The sequence below is a fragment of the Kogia breviceps genome, chromosome X, assembly GCF_026419965.1.
Source record: "Kogia breviceps isolate mKogBre1 chromosome X, mKogBre1 haplotype 1, whole genome shotgun sequence".
In the NCBI taxonomy this organism is placed as follows: Eukaryota; Metazoa; Chordata; class Mammalia; order Artiodactyla; family Physeteridae; genus Kogia; species Kogia breviceps.
In genome coordinates, this window is record NC_081330.1 from 18,394,902 (window position 1) to 18,413,260 (window position 18,359).

At 39.8% G+C, this 18,359-nt stretch overlaps 1 long non-coding RNA gene across 1 annotated transcript in view; it reads left to right on the plus strand.

The window, feature by feature from the left end:
• The window catches only part of LOC136793460 (uncharacterized), a 274,292-nt gene extending 263,209 nt beyond the window's left edge, over positions 1–11,083 (plus strand). The window contains exon 3 of the long non-coding RNA XR_010838724.1: positions 10,753–11,083. This is a non-coding gene — a long non-coding RNA (uncharacterized lncRNA). The remainder of the gene's footprint in view (positions 1–10,752) is intronic.
• The last annotated feature ends 7,276 nt before the right edge of the window (positions 11,084–18,359 follow it).

Genomic DNA, 18,359 nt, shown 5'->3' on the forward strand with positions numbered 1-18,359 from the left:
TGGGTTTGTCATATATGGCCTTTATTATGTTTAGGTAGCTTCCCTCTATGCCTATTTTCTGGAGGGTTTTTATCTTAAATCGCTATTGAATTTTGTCGGAAGATTTTTCTCCATCTGTTGAGATTATCATATAGTTTTTCTCCTTCAATTTGTTAATATGGTGTATCACATTGATTGATTTGCATATATTGAAGAATCCTTGCATTCCTGGGATAAACCCCACTTGATCATGATGTTTTATCCTTTTAATGTGCTGTTGGATTCTGTTTCCTAGTATTTTGTTGAAGATTTTTTGCATCTATGTTTCTCAGTGATATGGCGTGCAGTTTTCTTTCTTTGTGACATCTTTGTCTGGTTTTGGTATCAGGGTGATGGTGGCCTCATAGAATCCTCTCTCTGCTATATTTTGGAAGAGTTTAAGAAGGATAGATGTTAGCTCTTCTCTAAATGTTTGATAGAATTCACCTGTGAAGCCGTCTGGTCCTGGGCTTTTGTTGCTTGGAAGATTTTTAATCACAGTTTCCATTTCAGTGCTTGTGATTGGTCTGTTTATATTTTCCATTTCTTCCTGGTTCAGTTTCATAATGTTGTGCTTTTCCTAGAATTTGTTCATTTCTTCCAGGTTGTCCATTTTATTGGCATACAGGTGCTTGTAGTAATCTCTTATGATCCTTTATATTTCTGCAGTGTCAGTTGTTACTTCTACTTTTTCATTTCTAATTCTGTTCACTTGAGTTTTCCCCCTTTTTTCTTGCTGAGTCTGGCTAATGGTTTGTCAATTTTTTTATCTTCTCAAAGAACCAGCTTTATTTTTATTGATCTTTGCTATTGTTTCCTTCATTTCTTTTTCATTTATTTCTGATCTGATCTTTATGATTTCTTTCTTTCTGCCAATTTTGGGGTTTTTTTCTCTTGTTTCCCTAATTGTTTTAGGTGTAAGGTTAGGTTGTTTTTTTGAGATTTTTCTTGTTTCTTGAGGTAAGATCGTATTGCTCTAAGCCTCCATCTTAGAACTGCTTTTGCTGTATCCCATAGGTTTTGGGTCATCGTGTGTTTTTTTTTTTAACATCTTTACTGGAATATAATTGCTTTACATTGGTGTGTTAGTTTCTGTGTTTTCATTTTCAATTGTTTCTGGTATTTTTTGATTTCCTCTTTGATTTCATCAGTGATCTCTTGATTATTTTGTAGTGTATTGTTTATCTTCCATGTGTTTGTATTTTGTACAGTTTTTTTTTTTTGTAATTGATATCTACTCTCATAGCATAGTCGTCAGAAAAGATACTTGATATGATTTCAATTTACTTAACTTTACCAGGGCTTGATTTGTGACCCAAGATATGATCTATCCTGGAGAATGTTCCATGAGCACTTGAGAAAGAAGTGAATTCTGTTGTTTTGGGGTGGAAAGTCCTATAAATATCAATTAAGTCCATCTGGTCTGATGTGTCATTTAAAGCTTGTGTTTCCTTATTTATTTTCATTTTGGATGACCTGTCCATTGGTGAAAGTGGGATGTTAAAATCCCCTACTATGATTTTCTTCCTGTCTATTTCCCCTTTTATGGCTGTTAGCATTTGCCTTATGTATTGATGTTCTCCTGTGTTGGGTGCATAAATATTTACAATTGTTATATCTTCTTCTTGGATTCATCCCTTGATCATTATGTAGTGTCCTTCTTTGTCTCTTGTAATAGTCTTTATTTTAAAGTCTATTTTGTCTGATATGAGAATTTCTACTCCAGCTTTCTTTCTTTTTTTTTAAGCAGAGGTCTTCTTAGTAACCCATATGATTTAAATTTATTTATTTATGGCTGTGTTGGGTCTTCATTTCTGTGTGAGGGCTTTCTCTAGTTGTGGCAAGCAGGGACCACTCTTCATCACAGTGCATGGGCCTCTCCCTATCGTGGCCTGTCTTGTTGCAGAGCACAGCCTCCAGACGTGCAGGCTCAGTAATTGTGGCTCATGGGCCCAGTTGCTTTGCGGCATGTGGGATCTTCCCAGATCAGGGCTCGAACCCCTGTCCCCTGCATTGGCAGGCAGATTCTCAACCACTGCACCACCAGGAAAGCCCCCAGCTTTCTTTTGATTTCCATTTGCATGGAATATCTTTTTCCATCCCCTCACTTTCAGTCTGTATGTGTCCCTCAGTGTGAAGTTGTTCTCTTGTAGACAGCATATATACAGATCTTGTTTTTGTATCCTTTCAGCCAGTCTATATCTTTTAGATGGAGCATTTAATCCATTTACATTTAAGGTAATTATTGATATGTATTTTCCTATTACCATTTTCTTAATTGATTTTGTTTGTTATTGTAGGTCTTTTCCTTCCCTTGTGTATCTTGCCTAGAGAAGTTCCTTTAGCATTTGCTGTAAAGCTGGTTTGGTGGTGCTGAATTCTCTTAGCTTTTGTTTGTCTGTAAAGGTTTTAATTTCTCCGTGGAATCTGAATGAGAGCCTTGCTGGGTAGAGTAATCTTGGTTGTAGATTTTTCCCTTTCTTCTCTTTAAATATGTCCTGCCACTCCTTTCTGGCTTGCAGAGTTTCAGCTGCAAGATCATCTCTTATCCTTATGAGGATTCCCTTGTATGTTATTTGTTGTTTTCCCCTTGCTGCTTTTAATATTTTTTCTTTGTATTTAATTTTTGATAGTTTGATTAATATATGTCTTGGCGTGTTTCTCCTTGGATTTATCCTGTATGGGACTCTGCACTTCCTGTACTGATTTTACTATTTCCTTTCCCATATTAGGGAAGTTTTCAACTATAATCTCTTCAAATATTTTATCAGTCCTTTTCTTTTTCTCTTCTTCTTCTGGGACCCCTATAAGTCAAATGTTGGTGCTTTTAATTTTGTCCCAGAGGTCTCTGAGGCTATCCTCAATTCTTTTCATATTTTTCTTTGTTCTGCTCTGTGGTAGTTATTTCCAATATACAGTATCTTCCAGGTCACTTATCTGTTTTTCTGCCTCAGTTATTCTGTTATTGATTCCTTCTACAGAATTTTTAATTTCATTTATTGTGTTGTTCATCATTGTTTGTTTACTCTTCAGTTCTTTTGGTCCTTGTTAATATTTCTTTTATTTCCTCCACTTTATTTCCAAGATTTTGGATCATCTTTGTTATCAGTACTCTGAATTCTTTTTCAGGTAAACTGCCTTTTCCCTCTTCATTTGTTTGGTCTGGTTGTTTTTTACCTTGCTCCTTCATCTGCTGCATATTTCTCTGTCTTCTCATTTTGTTTAATTTACTGTGTTTGGGGTCTCCTTTTTGCAGCCTGCAGGTTCGTAGTTCCCATTGTTTTTGGTGTCTGCCCCCAGTGGGTGAGCTTGGTTCAGTGGGTGTGTAGGCTTCCTGTTGGAGGGAACTGGTGCCTGTGTTTTCATGGTTGGGAATGGATCTTGCCTTTTTCGTGGCCAGGGTCATGTCCACTGATGTGTTTTTGTGTGTCTGTGAATTTAGTATGATTTTAGGGAGCCTCTCTGCTAATGGGTGGGGTTGTGTTCCTGTCTTTTTAGTTGTTTAGCATGGGGCTTCCAGTACTCGAGCTTGCTGGCCATTGGGTGGGGCTGGTCCTTAGCATTGAGACATAGATCTCTGGAGAGCTTTTGCCGATTGATATTACACAGGGCTGGGAGGTCTCTGGTGGTCCAATGTCCTGAACTCGGCCGTACCACCTCAGAGACTTAGGTGTGACACAAGGTCGGAGCACCAAGACACTGTCACCCACATGGCTCAGAATAAAAGGGAGAAAAAAATAAAGAAAAAAAATTTTAATTAAAAATAAAAATTAAAAAATAACGTAAAAACTTTAAAAATTATTAAAATAAGAAAATAAAAATAATAAAATTAAGTAAATAAAAAGAAGATAGCAACCAAACTAATAAACAAATCCACCAGTGGTAACAAGTGTTAAAAACTAAACTAAGATAAACATAAATGTCAGAAACCAATCAGTCATAGACAGCAAACCTCAAGTCTGCAGTTACTTCCAAAGTCCACCACCTCAATTTTGGGACAATTCGTTGTCTATTCATTTATTCCACAGATGCAGGGTATATCAAGTTGATTATGGGAATTTAATCCTCTGCTCCTGAGGCTGCATGGAGAAATTTCTCTTTCTCTTCTTTGTTCGCACCGCTCCTGGGGTTCAGCTTTGGTTTTGGCCCCACCTCTGCATGTAGGTCACCCTCAGGCATCTGTCACCCACCCAGACAGGATGGGGTTAAAACATTGGCTGATTAGGGTGCTCTTGCTCACTTAGGCTGGGAGGAGGGAGGGTAGTCATAATTGGAATGCAAGTTGAGCCTGCAGTGGCAGAGGCTGACGTGACGTTGCAACAGCCTGAGGTGTGGTGTGTGTTCTCCCAGGGAAGTTGTCCATGGATCACGGGACCCTGGCAGTGACAGGCTGCACAGGCTCCTGGGTGTGTGTGTGTGTGGATAGAGACCTGTGCTTGCACACAGGATTCTTGGTGGCAGCAGCAGCAGCATTAGCGTTTCATGCCCGTCTCTGGGTCTGAGCTGATAGCAGTGACTCGTGCCCTTCTGTGGAGCTCGCTTAGGCAGGGCTCTGCCTTCTGTGGGCACACGGGGAAGGAATCCCCTCCCTTCATGCACCCCAAAACAATGGTCTCTTATCTCTTAGGCAGGTCCAGAGTTTTTCCCGGACTCCCTCCCAGCTAGCTGTGGTTCACTAGCCCCCTTCAGGCTGTGTTCACGCAGCCAACCCCAGTCCTCTCCCTGGGATCTGACCTCTGAAGCCTGAGCCTCAGCTCCCAGCCCCCACCTGCCCCCGCAGGTGAGCAGAGAAGCATCTCAGGCTGGTGAGTACTGGTCAGCACCGACCCTCTGAGTGGGAATCTCTCTGCTTTGCCCTCTGCACCCCTGTTGCTGTGCTCTCCTCTGTGGCTCCAAAGCTTCCCCCCCCCGCCCATCCCCTCTCTCCACCAGTGAAGGGGCTTCCTAGTGTGGGGGAGCTTTTTCTCCTTCACAGCTCCCTCCCAGAAGTGCAAGTCCCATCCCTATTCTTTTGTATTTGTTTTTTCTTTTGCCCTACCCAGGTACGTGGGGAGTTTCTTGCCTTTTGGGAGGTCTGAGGTCATCTGCCAGCATTCAGTAGGTGTTCTGTAGGAGTTGTTCCACGTGTAGATGTATTTCTGATGTATTTGTGGGGAGGAAGGTGATCTCCACATCTTACTCTTCCGCCATCTTGAAGCTCCTCCCATTGGTTCTTATCTTCACAATATCTCTCTTCTTTCCTCTTTCAGTTTTCATTCACTTATTTATTCAAACTTTCTAACTGCTTTCTAGGTAACAGGTGCTGAACTATGATAACATGGGCTTTAGAATCAGATGAACTAGTTTCAAACTGTAGTGCTCCCTCTGACTAACTTGTGTGATCTTAGGCAAGTTGCTTAACCTCTCTGCACCTCAGTTTTCTCATGTGTTACAAAGGGATACTAATAGTGGTATACAATAGCCCCTCTTATCCACGGTTTTGCTTTCCCTGGTTTCAGTTACCCAAGGTCAACTGTGGTCCAAAAATATTAAATGGATAACTCTAGAAATAAACAATTCATAAGTTTTAAATTACATGCCATTCTGAAGTAGTGTGATGAATCTCATGCTGTCCAGCCCTATCCCGCCTGGGATCACCAACCATCATCTGCTCCTGACAGCCAGTCATTGACATTGGCCATGGCTGGACGATCTATGATCTCCCGAAGCAGATGATCCTCCTTATGAGATACCGTCAGAAGGTCAGTAGTAGCCTAAGGCTACAACATAATGCCTCCATTAATCACCTCACTCCATCTCATCACATAGACATTTTATCATCTCACATTATCACAAGAAGAAGGGTGACTAAAGTACAATAAGGTATTTTTGAGAGACAGAAAGAGCACATTCACACATTTTATTACAGTATACTGTTATAATTATTCTATTTTATTATTAGTTATCATTAATTTCTTACTATGTCTAATTTATAAATTAAATTTGATCGTAGGTATGTATTATAGGAAAAAACACAGTATTGTATATATATAGGATTTGGTACTCTCCTTGGTTTTAGGCATCACTGGGGGTCTTGGAAGGTATCCCCCATGGATAAAAACGGACTACTGTACTGCTCCTAAAGCAGTACCTGACTCACAGTCAACATTAAACAAATGTTGCTGTTGTTGCTGCTACTGTCCCCATTGCTGCCACAGTAGTGTTGTCAAGGTAAATGCGACAATGTATAGAAAATGCTTAACATGGTGCCCCACTATAGTAGCACATGATAAACAATAGCTATTATTAGCATTATTTCTGTGTTAGGCACAAGAGTTACACAGATGAGTAAGTCATCCTCTCTACTCTTGGAGAACTAACCGTCCAGTATTTACAGCTACCAGATTAATCCAACTGTACTTCAGAGTTCAATTCAAATGTGACCTTATCCACAAGGCTTTCACTGATCCCCTCAGCTGGGAAGAATATTAAAAATATTGCCTTTTACTAAAATTTCCATGACCTTTTTTTTCCTGCACTTTCCTTATCAAATTTTAGCACATTATGCTTTTATTTTTATTTGTTTACACATTTTTCTCTATTTCTAGACTTTTCGTTACTAGACGGGCAGTGAATGTGTTTTATTAATCTTTTAGCTGCCAGAGTATACGCAAAGGGTTTTGCATTCTTTTATCCTTCCTTCCATCTTTCACTCATCTTATTCCACTAAATATTTGAGTGTTCCTTGTTTATAGTGGGCATTTGGAAAAGGCTGGTTAAATTAAATAAGCAATGAGGTTAACCATTTGAAATTCAAGAAGGTGCATGTTATTAGGTCTATCTCATATATTTTCAAAAAGTATAAAATTTAAACTACTTCTTGAGGTCATAAGAACAGATTTCCACTTCATTTTGAGTTTGTGCTCAGTTCCACTTGGTAACTTCTTGGCTCCATCTTACAGCTATTTCAAGTGGGATTCTTTCGTGGTGTACATATTTTTAAAATATTGTCATGCTGTACCCAGGATAGTCACAGAACTTCCACAGCAAGTGCTCCTTGTTGAAGTACAGAGTTATTAATAATGACAAGTCATTTGGATACTTTAATTAGTGTCCAGCACTATTTCCATTAGTTAATACATATTTTTAACATCATTGTGCCATACAACAATTGTACTGTAGATTTCCCTGGCCTTGCAGTTTCCCCAATGGATTATGCCATCCTATGTTTGCGGAGATCTTGTTAAAAATACTAAGAAAATGTCTTCTCTAGGTAAAAGTCACATAGTTAATCAAAAATATTTTTAATGCCAACTGGTCAAACCTTTTCCTCTACTCCTTCTTAAACACGTAGAAGACTTTCCATAATCTTTCTCCTACACTCCGACCCTTCCTCTCCCTTTTGTTCACTTGATTCTGAATAAAGGGGTACAAGGGAAGGAGATTAGATAGGGCCATACAAAAATCTCTTCGGAGTTATCCAAACCCCAAGCAATCCTAGACACTGCTGCCATCCAAAAATTCAGTTACCATAGTTTGTAGCAAAAGCCAGTTCTGTGTCTTTAGTAACTGTAAAGTTATGAAAATAGCTTGTTATATTAAAGCATTAGAAAGTGTATTCACCCAGATACTTAGTAAAATATAGTCATTGATTAATATGTGGAGCTTTTTGTTTTGTTCGCTCATATATCCTCAGAACTAGAAAGCAAAGTAGGTGTGCAATAAATATTTTTGATTAAATGCACAAAGGAATAGATCTCACAGTACCTAAACACTGTGAGCTCTAAAGACTATATTTTATGTTGTTTTGAATGTAGAAGTACCAGACAGCTGTTCTGATTTTTATTAGGTGAATCCCATCAAGTGTGTTACTAATTTCCTATAGCAATTTTCAATATTTCTGAGAATGGAGATGAAAATCAGATGAAATCACCTTTTCATTTGAACTTCACTTAATTTTGATTTTTTTTCCTCCTACACAACATATCTCCCTCTAAACTGTCCTGCTCCAAACCCATTCAAAGTTATCTACTTGTACACATTGGAGTCTGAGATAGACACTGATTTTTTAATTACCAGACCTCTGAAAACTGCCAACATTTTCATATATGGGTATTTAATATGCATAACTCTAATTGTAAACTACCCTGTCTCTAGTTTTTGTTTTCTTTTGAAACAGAAACCTGAACTACTAGGAGCCTGAATTAGAGGGACAGGTGGACTGTCATCTCAAAAAGTGGCCTCTGAGCCTTATCCCTGAGGATCTGTGCCCAGGATAGCATAACTAACATCAGGGAGCATTAGGAGTAGAGAAGGTCATTTTCTACTTGGTTAGAAGCTCTCCCCTTGGACCTAGATCATGACCTGGGCTTTCAATTTGGCACAAGGAAGAAATTTTACTAAAAAGTGATATGAGACACACATGGCCCTTAATGATCTGGCTCCTTTCCATGTCCCTAGCCTCATTTCCAGACACACCTCGTGCTGCCATACTTTGCACTTCTTTCCCCTGCATTCTCCAAAAAGTAAATCATATGGTGGAATGTGAGGGACACATCAGGTGTGTGGGGCAGATGTTTTGGAGTAGGAAGCCTCATAAGTGCTCTCACCATACCTAATTATGGGGATGTTTCAGTCTGGAGAACTTGGATTGAGAACATCCTAAGTGCTGCCAATCAGAATTAATTATTTTCTCCTCTTCACTCCCATAATGTTTTGTTTGATGTTCTGTCTTTCAAAACTTACCATGCTTTGCGTTATATTATTCTTAGCTGTGAATGTGGATATATCTCCCATTAGATCATAATCTTGAAGGCAGAGTTTATCTATTTTCTCATATCTCTCATCACTTTCTACAATACTTTGGGTATAATCAAGCTGAATACTTATTTTTAATTGTTCAAAAATGAAGATGATGCTATGGGACCTGAGAGGGTATCTTTTTTTTTTTTTTTTTTTTTGCGGTACGCGGGCCTCTCACTGTTGTGGCCTCTCCCGTTGCAGAGCGCAGGCTCCGGACGCACAGGCGCAGCGGCCACGGCTCACGGGCCCAGCCGCTCCGTGGCCTGTGGGATCTTCCCGGACCGGGGCACGAACCCGTGTCCCCTGCATCGGCAGGCGGACTCTCAACCACTGCGCCACCAGGGAAGCCCGAGAGGATATCCATTTGAGTCCTATTCAAGTTTCCCCTTCCTCATCACTGTCCTGTCTCTACCCCCACCATCATCACCAAGCTAAATCCCAGATACCACTGTAAAGAGATATTTTTTTAAAACATGATTAGGCTGAGGATAACAAAGAGTTCTACATTCAGATTTAACTCACAGTTATTGAATACTCATTTGACTGAAGAGGAGATGGAGACCCAAATAACTTTCAGTAGCCTGCCCAATGTCACACAATTACACAGCTAATAAGTGGCTTCACCAGAACTGAAATTCAAGCCCCCTGACACAAAGTCAAAATCTCTTTCCACGAACGCTGAAACGTTTAGATGAACTTCTCTCACTCTCTAGTTTATAATTCTAATGCACCTAGTTGTTTCATCAGAAACATATTTTGTGTACCCTCAGCCAGGAAGAAGCTAAATGTTCTGAACACATGAAGCTCATTTTAATGACATACTTATTTGTATGTTTATGTATTTGTGCCTTTATTTATATTATGTTTTGTATGTTTGTATGTTTATGTATCCAGGTATTTAGTGTACTTATGTATTTATATGTGTGTGCTTATTTTTTATTTATGCATTTATGTATTTCTTTATCTTACCTGTAAGGCTATGAAGCTCTTACTCCCAATGCTATTAGAGGAGAGCACATCGGTTAATTGTACCGTAATTTCCTATAGTGTTTCTGAGGGTTTCAGCATAAGACAGGTGTTGAAAGACCCCAGCTCTTGAGCTTCTGGGGGAGAGGACAGAGAGAGTAGCTTTGTGCAGAACCAAATTGCTGAGCTTTGGAAACACCTCGAAGCCAATGGAAACTTCAGCTACAAGAGCAGGAAAAAATGGGATCGAAAGCTACCCAAGCTTAAAAGAGAATGAGGAAAATGAGGAAGACAAGCTCAGGAGCAAGCAAGAAGTACTGTGATGCTGCAAAGGAACCAGGGACCTCAGAGAGTTCAAGAGGTATAGCTGGCCTGGAGAAGCAGCAGGCAGAACCCAGAGAAAGGGCCAACATGAGGGAGCTGATGTTTCCCCCCCCAGAAGGTGATACAGAACCATGTGGACGTTTTAAAGAGCACACAGGAAAAGCTCATCAAAGACTACGGGACACTGATGAATGAGGTCACAGGACTGAAAGAAACCCTGAGAGAGGAAAAGTATCGAATAAATATCATGGAAGAGAGAATCAGTACAAATTGAGCTTCAGTCTCAAAAGATAAAAATTTTAAGCAAACAGTTCTTCACAGTACAAGAAGAGGTGATGGATCTTGAAAACACATCAAGGAGGTAAAATATTTGTGTATCTGGCATCCCTGAAGGTATAGAAAATGAGAGTAACCTTGAAACTATTATTAAGGGAATTATTGAAAAAACATTTTACAGAGCTAAACAAAGGTCTCAGCTTACAGAGAGAATGTACAGGTCCCCACTTCAATATACCTCTTAAAGTAAAAGTCCAAGGCACATAATTGTACAGTTCCTGAATTTGAAAGAAAGAAATAATCTTGCAAGCTGTTCAGAAAAAAAAGGAGGACTGATTTTCAACAAAGTAAAGATAGGGCTGACCCCTGACTATGCCTTACTTACAGTGCAAGAGAGACAAAGTTGGGGCAAGATCTACTACCACCTGAAGTTCCTGGCTCTGAAGCCTCAAGTGAACCATCCTGCCAAGCTATCTTGCCTATTTGAAGATGAGAGAAGAATCTTTGACAATCAAGATGACTTCAAGGGATTTGTCAGCAAAACTCCAAAGCTACTGGCTTTTCTGCAAACAGCTGCAGCCCCGGGAGAGTGTGCTCCTTGAGATAAGTGACTAAATTGATTTACAAAACTGTTTCTTAATAGAATGTAGATCTTAGTTTTATGGTTAATTTCATTTTTGCCAGGGTAATTAGTGAAAATGAAGTACAAATGTAATGTTGACCGATTTGCCATTAAGTTTGTGTATATCTACATCTATATCTATGTCTATACCTATCTCTATATCTATCTATCATCTATCTATTCTACATGAGAAGGGGAGAAGAAAAAGTTTTAAGAAAGGGGAAGAGGTGAAGGAGGGATAAATGGAAAAGAGGATATGAATACAGCAAGATAATAATTAGTAGTGGGTGGGATAGGGAGACATTGGAATATGATAGATAAAATAATAAAACATAATTTTATTGTGAATGTGAAAGCAATAAGCTATAGGAAATTAACAGACTTGTTCAGAGAAAGAAAGTTTTCCCCCACCCTCTGTCAAGGGTACTTGGATCTTTTAGAAAATTTGACCATATCTTAGAGCACAAAACAAGTAGAACTGGAAGAGATGCATGTACATTGAAATGATTGCTTATAAACTGATATTTTTATTTTTATTTATTTATTTATTTTTTTGCGGTATGCGGGCCTCTCACTGTTGTGGCCTCTCCCGCTGCGGAGCGCAGGCTCCGGACGCGCAGGCTCAGCGGCCATGGCTCACGGGCTTAGTTGCTCCGCGGCATGTGGGATCTTCCCGGACCAGGGCACGAACCCGCGTCTCCTGCATCGGCAGGCGGATTCTCAACCACTGCGCCACCAGGGAAGCCCATAAACTGATATTTTTAGAAACAGATTGTAAACAGTGGGTGATGTTGCAGTGATGTGTTTTTAAATTGCTAATTTGTATTGCTCCTGCAGTTTAGATGTCTCCATTTAACTTTAATTATATAATTTGTTAATCACACAATAAATGGAGCTAAAAGAACCCAATTGTTGACTTCTTTACTTTCCTTTGGACAACTGATTAAAAGCTCCCGAATGAGATTACCTCCCTTCTCTTCCTCAAACCCCAGCCCCCCGAAAATTTCTACACTTTAGACACACTGGAGGCAAGTCAGACTCTGAAGCAGGAAAAAAAAAAAAAAAAGCTTTTCTGGCGCTGGCACTTGAAAGCATCCTGCCTGTGTCAGACCTAAACTGCTCGTCAAAGCCACTCTGCCTGCCCACCAAAGGCAGTGGGGCTGAGCCCACCTCTCTCCTTCTGGGGCCATCAACTTCATCCAACATAGGAAAAGGGGACAATGAAACACTTTGCAGCCCACCCTCAGAGGCTTCCTTCATTTTATTAGTCTATCCCTGAACTCTCACCCCCATGTACTCAGATGCACACAACATACAAGCACACACCTATCTTTTCTTCTTGTTGTTTCTTATAGGAATAAAAGGCATCTTATGATGCGAGGAGTATTATTATTTGGGGACAGTGGGGCAATAGTTTACCTTCCTGGTAAATGGTATGTAGGCCACACAGAACCTTGTGGCCCTGCTAGATTGGAACACCACAAAACATCATTTTCTCTATCCACGCATTAACCTTAAGTTAAATTCACCGAGGCAATCACACTGTTGGTTTGCTTTATGACAGGCATCCAGAAGCCTGATCATGCAGGTCTCCATGGCTGATGGCTGACAATGAATGTTTTGATTAAATAAGTTTCAGTTCTGGTTCATCACTCGCATTTGATTTATTCTTGGAATCTTCCTTCACAATCCTGAAAATACCCTCAGTTATAGCTTCTGGAAGTGACTTAATGCCCCAAACTGTGCCTTTAATAATTGAAATCCTGGATAAGTTGAAACCCAAACTCTGTGGATGGGCCCCAGCTTCCCTTTCCATCTCTAAAAGAAGGTACTTCCCACCTCCAAACCTCAACACCCCTATCCCAGGTCTTACTGGTGGAACCTTATCTGTCTGGTTGTGCCCCCTCCCTGTCCCACTTGTCTAGCGCCACCTTAGCTCCTTTCCTGTCTACTCCACATACCCACTCCACCATGAAATAGGATCATGGCTGAGACTCACTGGGGAGTTGGGAGGAGTGCTAAAACATATTAGCACCTCTCGTGTGCACCAAATACTCTAGAGATCTAACCCAGCCCTTAGGTGGCTTACCACAGCAGTGAAGTGGGGGGAGGAGGAATGTGCTATAATGCTCATCATCTCTTGAGATTGTACCAAAATTATCAGGATTCTTGGTAGTTCCTGTTTACCACTGAGAATCAGTCATAAAGCATAAAACTGGAAGAAAGTGGTTTGTGTTAGCATATGGTATTTATTATTCTCGTTCTGACTTACTTCACTCTGTATGACAGACCCTAGGTCCATCCACCTCACTACAAACAACTCAATTTCATTTCTTTTTAATGGCTGAGTAATATTCCATTGTATATATGTGCCACCTCTTCTTTATCCATTCATCTGTCGATGGACACTTAGGTTGCTTCCATGTCCTGCCTATCGTAAATAGAGCTGCAATGAACATTTTTTGATTTGCATTTCTCTAATGATTAGTGATGTTGAGCATCCATTCATGTCTTTGTTGGTGGTGGGATAGGAGAGGGTGGGAGGGAGACGCAAGAGGGAGGAGCTATGGGGACATGTGTATATGTATAGCTGATTCACTTTGTTATAAAATAGAAATTAACACACGATTGTAAAGCAATTATACTCCAATAAAGATGTTTTAAAAAGTGGTTTGTTAGTGAATGTTTAACGGCTTTCTGAGGAAAAAAAAAAACCTGATTTGTAGCATTTGCTTGTTCAGTGGTGTAAATTCTATGGCCATGGCCAATTTTTAGCTACCAACATGATGTTACTAAGCGCTGGGTTAAGATAAGATGCATATACATTCAGCTCTCCTGAGCCAGCCATAGCTGCCTCCAGCACATCACTGGGAGGAGACCACCTTTGCCCTGTGCATCTCCTGGTTGTACTATAACACAAATTTAGCTTAAAAAAATCTCATCATCCTAGACTGAACTTAATTACAGAGGAAGGCTCCCCAGACAAACCTGTGCATACATGGTCCTTGGTGTCTCACTTCCTTTAAGCTCCACCTTCTTGAAGCTTTTCTAGCACTCCTCTGGTCCCAAATACAGCTTTTGTAAGACAGTTGCTCTTTTCTTCTCTCTAGGCTGAGAGACTTTAGACCTTACAAATCACGTTAACCCCGCCTCTACACTCAACCACACTCCCTACTTCAATGTGCATAGTATGTGCTCAATAAAACCTTGTGTTTAACAGTTGTCTCATAAATCATAACAGGTGATTTTGAAGCTTTTGCAGGAGGAACCCTTTTCCAGTCCCCAGGGCTCAAGGTGTCAAAGTGCAAAGGGGTATGTCAGGAATATTTCTGGTATCACCACCTCCCAGGACAGTAACAGTGAGAGCTCCCATACCACCCCACCTCCTGTACATCTCACCAGTTTAAGGGGATGGAGAATCAGACGAGGGCCAGCCATTAAGAGTAAGACTGATCATTCTCAAAACATTCCTGAAAGAGGAGTTGTTTAATATCCACCAACTCTAGAGTAATAAACCAGGAGAGAAACCCAGACTTCTTTTTTTAAAAATTTTTATTAAAAATATTTTTATTGAAGTATAGTTGATTTACAATGTTGTGTTAGTTTCTGGTGTACAGCAAAGTGATTCAGTTATATATATATTCTTTTTCAGATTCTTTTCCACTATGGTTTATTATAGGATATTGAATATAGTTCCCCATGCTACACACTAGGGCCTTGTTATTTATTTTATAAACAGTAGTTTGTATCTGCTAATCCCAAACTCCTAATTTATCCCTCCCCCACCCCCCTTTTCCCCTTCTGTAACCATAGGTTTGTTTTCTACCTATGTGGATCTGTTTCTATTTTGTAAATAAGTTCATTTGTATCACATAACCACACATAAGTGATATCATATGGCATTTGTCTTTCTCTCTCTGACTTACTTCACTTAGTATGATAATCTCTAGGTCCATCCATATTGCTGCAAATGACGCTATTTCATTCTTTTTTATGGCTGAGTAGTATTCCATTGTGTGTGTGTGTGTGTGTGTGTGTGTGTGTGTGTGTATTTATATAAACACACACACACACCCCTTCTTTATTTATTCATCTTTCGATGGACATTCAGGTTGAGGAAGCTGTTTTGTATTGCCATCAACTCTATTTTATTTTTCCCTTTGGCAGATCATGAAAATCAGTCTATTCTGATCACGTAAGTATCCAAGGTGTAGTGTGTTTTCATATCTGTGGCCATTTGTCCCCAGTGCAGAAGGGGAAGATGCCACTTACTCTGTTTTGTTAATGAGAAAGTACGGAGAACAAAGTCTGTGATGCAAAGGTGTGGGGGTGGGGGGGCTGAGGAGAGATGGGCAGGAAGACCTGTGAGCTCCAGGAAGCTGGAGCTCCCCATCCAGCCTGCTCGGTGGTGCCGGTCTCCCCCGGGGCCCTTGCCTCTCCGAGTGGTCTCACATTTGTTGGGAGGTGTGTGTCTGCCGTGGCTCAGGTGACATCTTAGGGGGCCTGTTTACACTCACGGGGCTTGTTTCTCTTTGTCTCTCTGTTTCGATTGCTCTGAATAGCGGAGAATCCAGGGCAGGAAAGACTGTGAACACCAAAAGGATCATCCAGTACTTTGCAACAATTGCAGCGTCTGGAGACCTCACCAAGAAGGACTCCAAAATGAGGTTATGGAGAGGAGAAAGGCTTGCCCTGCTTCTGCTGCCAACCTTTGTCTTGAAGTGTGTGTATGAGGTGGGGGGAAGGCCAGCAGAGCCAATGTCAAGAACTCCACCTCAGCTAAGTCATAGCCCCAGTCTCTGTTGGCCTCTATCACCAGCTTTATAAATATTGGGCCCCAAAATTTCCTCTAGGGAGCTTGGCCAGAGAATATTTCGCCTTCTGCAGGCAGGCTACAAGGTCCAAGACCCACAGAGGTAGCCTAGAGATGGAGCTTCTAATATCTCAATTGCCAGCCATAGTTTGAATGAGGGGCTTCTATGAAGTCTGAATAATAAGTCCTTTCAAGATTCTACAGTGACCCAGAGCAAAAAAAAAAGAGTGAGTGGTATTCTCATCCACACAGTCCAGGACCTTTTTCAGGCTTCCATGGCATTTATGGGGAATCTGGGCTCCAGATTCTGGCTGCTGTTCTGAGAGCACAAGCTTCAGCCTAAGGACTTGAGAGAGTGGGAGGATGCTATCATTGCCTTCTTTTCTACATTATTAACAATGCATTTGATTGGTGATTCTCTGTTTTACTAAGTACATTCACATCTGTTTTTTAAATTAAAAAAAAATTTATTGAAGTATACTTGATTTACAATGTTGTGTTAGTTTCAGGTGTACAGCACAGTGTTTTATGTATGTGTATATATATATATATATATATATATATATATATATATCAGATTCTTTTCCCTTATAGGTTATTACAAAATATTGAGTAGAGTTCCCTGTGCTCTACAGTAGGTCCTTGTTGGTTATCTATTTTATATATAGTAGTGTGTAGATGGTAATCCCAACCTCCTAATTTACCCCTGCCCCACCCCTTTCCCCTTTGGTAACCATAAGTTTGTTTTCTACCACTGTGGGTCTATTTCTGTTTTGCAAATAAGTACATTTGTATCTTTTTTTTAGATTCCATATGTAAGTGATATCACATGATATTTCTCTTTCTCTGTCTGACTTATTTCACTTAGTATGATAATCTCTAGGTCCATCCGTGTTGCTGCAAATGGCATAATTTCTTATTTTTTATGGCTGAGTAATATTCCATTGTCTATACATACCATATCTTCTTTATCCATTCATCTGTTGATGGATGTTTAGGTTGTTTCCGTGTCTTGGTTATTGTAAATAGTGCTGCAATGAACACTGGGGTGCACACATCTTTTCGAATTATAGTTTTCTCCGGATATATGACCAGTAGTGGGATTGCTGGATCATATGGTAACTTTATTTTAAATTAAAAGGTTTTTTTACTTTTATCATTACAAACTTCCAGTGCAGAGGGAACATTGTAGTGGTTAAGAACATGGGACTTCATTTTGCAATATATACAAATATTGAATCATTATGTTGTATACCTGAAACTAATGTTGTGTATCAATTATACCTCAATAAAAAAAAAGAATGAAGGAACTGAGAAGTTTTCAGTTACTTTGCATAAAAAATTTTTGAATTATTTTCTAAATAAGACCCTTTTTATAGGTATATTATAATCAATAAAGTGGTTTAAGTAATTTTAAAAAAACATGGGACCATGGAACTGTATATACAGATTGCCTGGATGTGAATCCTAGCTCTTCCACTTGCTGGCTGTGTTGGCCTTAGGCAACTTTTTAATGGCTCTGAGTTTCAGCTTCTTCATCTGTAAAATGGGACTGATACTATCCTCTAGTGTTGTGATTGGGATAAAATGAGTTAATATTTATAAAGCACTTAGTGCCTGATACCATCATAGTGATTTCTAGATAAATGTTTTGAAAATAGGCATGGATATTTCCACCCTGACATATAATAATTATCACTTTAGTGTTCCAAACAACCATTTGTGTTTGGCCAATTTTACCACTTAAATTTTTTGGGAACCCTTGCTCTCTCTTCCTTCTTTACTTCCACTGCCCTGGTTTCGGCACACAGTAACAGTAAACTGCTTACAGTTCTCCATGCCTTACTTGCTGGTCTTTCCTACTGCAATCCTCTGATTCCCATGGCACCCCCTTCTTTGGCTCTCTCCTACTTGTTCTCTATCACTGTTTATCCTCAGACTACAAACTCCTTAAGAGCAGAAACTGCCTTTCTCCCTGGATTGTCAGCATCTATAACAGTGTCTGGCACAAAGAAAATACTCAACAAACTTGTATTGAATTAGTGGATGGTTGGTTGCTGTGTCCCAGGCGCTATGTAGTAGTTTACAGGGGGATTTTCATTCAATCATACCTAAAACTCTGTGTGATATTAAGTACAATTATTATCCCCATTTTACAAATAGGAAAACTAAGGCCTGGAGAGGTTAAATAACTTGCCCCTAAAATACCTATTTATATTCATATGGTTATTCTATTCTTATGTGATAATCTGTACTTTATAATGGTGTGTAGGAACAGAGGATGCCAGGAAGCCACAGCTGATATCCCTGATGCATGAAGATATGATAGTCAATTTCCCTATGAAAAGCACAGTTACTTTACTTTTATGTAGTTTGTTCTCAAATCACAGTATTTTTTCTTTAGATGATTTTTAATCTTCTATGAATGTAAAAATTGTACATAAAGAAAAATGTGGCTATTTCTTACAACAATCAATGGATCTGGGGGTCCAGTGGATGCTATACTTTAATCCCATCGTATAGGATATGTCAGGAGCTTTGGTTAGTATCTTATCCATA